The following is a 4,910-nucleotide window of genomic DNA, read 5'->3' as shown; positions in this document are numbered from 1 at the left end:
GAGTTATGGACATGGGCCACCAGCTATTTTAATACATCTTTATTAGCAATATTAGTAGTAACATTAGTCAGGATAATCCCATAAACGTGTACAGCACCCTTTGAACTAGTTCACCCCTCTCTATTATATTCCCTTAAGCACTTAATATAGGTGCTAAAAGAGAAAATGTAGCACAAGCCTGGACACAGGCTTTATGTGGCTAATAAGGACACAGGCTTTATATGGCTAATAACTGAAGAGAAAGAAAGTTTCTTAACAGATTGCTTCTCCATGAGATCAAGGGACATAATATTCAATTTCAAATTTAATTTACTTTGGTGTAGAAACATGAGCATAAGGTAGGTTTTGTTGTTGTTGTTGTTGTTGATTGTGGAGTTTGGTTTGGGGTTTGGGGTTTGGGGTTTTGGGCAGGGGAGAGGGGGTGTTTTGGTTCCTCTCAGTGTATTAAGTTGTGTTATGCTGCCCTCTCGTGGTTATTGCAAAGCTATGCTGTACACAACAATGTTACACCTAGGTCAAATGTAAAATCAGGAAGAACCTTTATTGCACAGTGTTGAAATCAACTGAATTAAGTTCTGCTTTGACATATTCAGCAACATTAAAGAGTTTGTGGTCAAGTTTCTTCATCACATGGGGATACATTTTCTACTTTATCAGCTACCTGATTGTTAGAATAGTGGTAATAAGCACCCAGCTCATGTCTGTAATCCTAGCTACTCTGGAGACTCAGATCTGGGGATCAAGATTTGAGGTCATCCTAGGCAGACAAATCTATAAGACTCTTACCTACAACTAACCAATAAAAAGTCAGGAGCGGAGCTGTGGCTCAAGTGGTAGAGCATCAGCTCTTACTCTTTAGCCACTGGAAAATGTTGGATCAATGGTTTAATATATTTTTATCGACAAATAATAATAACGGCACACTTGCAAATCAAGCTACTGTGTACTTGTAAATTGTTTACAACAGTGCCTGGTGAATAGCAAGTGATCAAACAAGGATAGCACTGAGTACTGATGGCTCATGCCTGTAATGCAAGCTACCCACAAAGCTGACATCTGAGAATCACCATTCAAAGACAGCTGGGGCAGGAAAGTCTCCAATTAACTATCAAAAAGCCAGTGGAGCTGTGGCTCAAATGGTAGAGCGCTAGCCTTGAGCAAAACAGCTCAGGAATGGTACCCAGGCTTTGAGTTCAAGGCCCAGGACTGACACCAAAAAAAATGATCTGGGAGAAAATGAGGGAAGAGGTTGTTCAAAAAGAAATGTACTCAATACCTGACTTACGTAACTATAACCCCTCTGTACATCACCTTTACAATAAAAAATTTTAATGGTAACTATTACTCCTCCAAGGGGCTGACCATCATTTGTATTTCTCAATAGAATAACAAAAGAAAAGTAAATGTGAGCCATCCTCACTTCTGCTAGAAACTTTGTCCAGAAACATTGTGTTCATAGGTTACAACTAGCCAGGCTCTGAGAAGCTAATTGGACTCGGTATTTATTATACAGAAAATCAAAGGTCTGCACCACATGGCTCAACTGTTGTAATGACTCTACTGTGTCTTTTCTGGTTACCTTGGGTGTGGTTTTGTATTGTGGGGGCCACAGTGGGCTTCTGGAGATGCCACTTCACAAACCTCCACTGATTCCCATTTCCTCCAAATATCTTTCAAGAATACAGGAGAGCTGAAGATACTGTGGATGAAACAAATACTAAGAGAATCAGCTCCCACAAGCTGGCCATCATTAAAGGAAATAGTAACCTGACCATTTCCCACAAAAGGAGATCTGAGATGGACAAGGAACATGTCAGAAAAAGGGAGATGAAAGAAAAGGCTTAGTAACAAAAGAGCAAGACTGTTAAAGCCCTTGTGAGATTAAAACAAGAAATGCAACATTAAAGTACAGATGCAAAAGTAACACGGAAAGACTAAAAATAGAGTGGAGCATTCTAAGATTTTTTTTCATGAGCAGCTGTGTCTTTTATAATAAATGATTGGCTTTTAAGTTGGAGTTCTCTATAATTAACACAGAATCCTGAATAGGAAGTACAACAGCTTTCTAGTTGTTGTTTTTTAAGCAGACCTGAATGTTATGGGTTTTTTTTTGTTTTGAGACCCCTCAGATTCAAAGATATTATATGTCGATCAGAATTACTTTCATCTGTGAACTACTATCCCCCTACTCTCCCCAGCTCATTTTTTAAAAAGTCTTCATTATCTTAGGGAAAAAAGAACCAAATTTCTTTTCCAAAATGCAGTATAAAAAATTCTTGAGGAGACAAAGAAATGGTATTTATATGGGGCAGGGGGGCCTTATTGTTATATCTCGACACATTTAAACTGTATTTAAAAAATGAAATGATTTTTTTCCGTGACATACTTTCCAGTGGCTCATACCTGTCCCAGCCACATACAATACTGAGATTCAGAGGTCTGAAGTTCTACCCAGCTTAGGAAGAAAAAAAATTTATGAGCCTCCATCTCAATGGCAGAAGCTCAGTATATAACACACATCCGTCATTGCAACTATGATCAGAAGCATGATCACAGTCCAAGCAAAAATCAAGAGCCTATCTCAATCAACAATGCATTTGGACACCTGTGGCCCAAACCTATAATCCTGGGGTCTCAGCCTCAGTCTCAAGAGACTGAGATCTGAGGATCCTGGTTTAAAACCATCCTGGGCAGGAAAGTCAGTGAGACCCTTGTCTCCAAGTAACCTCCAAAGAGCCAGAAATTGAGGCATGGCATAAGTAGCAGAGCACTAGCCTTGAGCAAAAAACAAAGCTAAGGGACAGTATTCAAGCCCTAATCTCAAGCCCCAGTCCCAGCACAAAAGAGGAGGAGGAGAGGGAGGAGGAGGAAAAAATAGTGCATAAGAGGACTGGAGTCTTGGATCAGTAGTAGAGTTGAATCCAGCAAGTGCAAGGCCCTGAGTTCAAAACCCAGAACTAAATGGGGAAAGGGAAAAGTTTGACAAGAAATGTACTTATTACATTACTTATGGAACTAACCCCTCTGTACATCACCTTGACAATAAAAAAGAGAGGGGAAAAAACAGAACTACCAAAAAACTTAAAGTACTATATTTCATTTTTACTATTGTGTTTGGTTAATTACATCTAATCCATGAGTCTTATGTGAAAATGCCCTTGCCTGGAAATTTATCACAACATATAATGAAAGAATAAAAGCAGAATGTCAATTCTGCTTTTATATAAACAAGAAAAATAACAAAATCATGTAAGATGTCTTTGAAGTGCTTGTCAGACACAATGTTATATATGATACATATATATGATACATACAGGAATGTGCATATATGCATGTAATAGACACATGTTATATATGTATTATATGTGTATGGGTATATGTTCATATATATATATATATATATATATATATATATATGTTTGTGTTTTAGGTTCAATATCCAAATGAGAGAAATGACCTTTGTCCTTCTGAATTTGGCTTAAGAGGATGGTTTCCAAATCCATCCATTTCCTTGTGAACAACTTAATTTCATTCTTCATCTACTTTATGCTCAGCAACACGCCACTGTGTGTATATACATGTATGTATATGTGTGTATATGCATGGATCAAGAAAATATTATATATGTGTGTAATAGATTATAATATATGTGTCTTGATACATTTATCAGTTGTAGGGCATCTGAAGAAACAGTTTAATATTTCCCCAAGTGGATCAATCTTAGGTTTTAAAATTCTCTTTAGGAAAGATATCATGGATTTACCTTTTACTGGCGTCGTTACATGTTTTCACTTCAGTATCTTATACACCACATGTCTGCTCTCCACTGGCTTTCAGGGCAGGGCCTACGTCTTATACAGACGTAGTGGTAGTTGTGGTGTAGAAATACTGTCCACCCTCTCTATGCATAGATCTGGCATCCTCAAATTCAAACAACCCAAATCAAAAATATTGGTGGGAGAAAGCTACATCCCTCCTGAATATGAACACTTTTTTTCCTGTCATTATTCCTTAAGCACAACAGTGTACGACTATGAACATAGTATTGACATTGTGCTGGGTACTAAAGGAATCTGGAGATGATTTAAAACCCATAGGCATGGGCTATAAATAAACACCCCACTGTCTTATATAAGGGAGGTGAGGCTGTCAGGATTTCAGTACCCATGAAGGCTCTGAAATGAACCCCGACGGGTACAGAGGAACGACGTATTCGTCAAGCATAAAAGCAATCAGGGAAGTCATACAGCCCCAATCGTGATGTTCGGTTCATGCCCTTCAGTTGTTTGTTCAGAAAACAACAAAGCACAGTGCAATTAACAAAATTACTGTCTGGAAACAAGAAAATAATGAGCCGCTGTCACTGGTTTTCTGTCATCAGAGTTATGTTAGAAGTTCTTTGTCATGTAATTATGTTTAAACAAAATGAAATGACAGCTATGGCTTGTGTTTTGTAAAGGACAAGGACTCACTCTGAGGAGGCGGGGTGCAAAAGGGCACAGGAAGACGGATTGGTGGGTACGATATTGGATGTGTGAACTATGAAAAGCCTCACAAACTAGAGGGTAAAAAAAAATGTGTCACAAAATTCTGAGAAACGAAATGTAACATTATGAAACTTTAGTTGCCCAACAGCGCCCTCTGCTGGATTTTACAGGGCATAGCCAGCAAGTTACAGAGAAAGGTCAACAATGAAGAAAACCAAAACAAAGTCTGCCATGCACCTCCTCTTCCTTCCACTCCAGCAGGAAACAGGATCTTATTTTGGAATCTGGAAATTAATCATTTAGTTTGTGACAGTTATTCTGTGCAAGGTGTTTTTCACAGGCAAATAAAGCACTGAGAATAGGATGAAAACACTCTATGAGAATACACACACACACACACATACACACACACACACACACACA

The 4,910-nt window shown here is 38.4% G+C and overlaps 1 long non-coding RNA gene across 1 annotated transcript in view; it reads right to left on the bottom strand.

The window, feature by feature from the left end:
* Window positions 1-227: 227 nt before the first annotated feature.
* Window positions 228-4,910, bottom strand: part of LOC105997943 — a 16,730-nt gene continuing 12,047 nt past the window's right edge. The window contains exons 2-4 of the long non-coding RNA XR_001175666.1: window positions 4,725-4,771; window positions 1,580-1,699; window positions 228-510 (exon numbers count right to left, since the gene is read on the bottom strand). This is a non-coding gene — a long non-coding RNA (uncharacterized LOC105997943). The remainder of the gene's footprint in view (window positions 511-1,579; window positions 1,700-4,724; window positions 4,772-4,910) is intronic.

Source organism: Dipodomys ordii, unplaced genomic scaffold (genome assembly GCF_000151885.1).
Source record: "Dipodomys ordii isolate 6190 unplaced genomic scaffold, Dord_2.0 Scaffold155, whole genome shotgun sequence".
Lineage (NCBI taxonomy): Eukaryota > Metazoa > Chordata > Mammalia > Rodentia > Heteromyidae > Dipodomys > Dipodomys ordii.
This window is presented reverse-complemented; position numbering and strand designations above follow the sequence as displayed.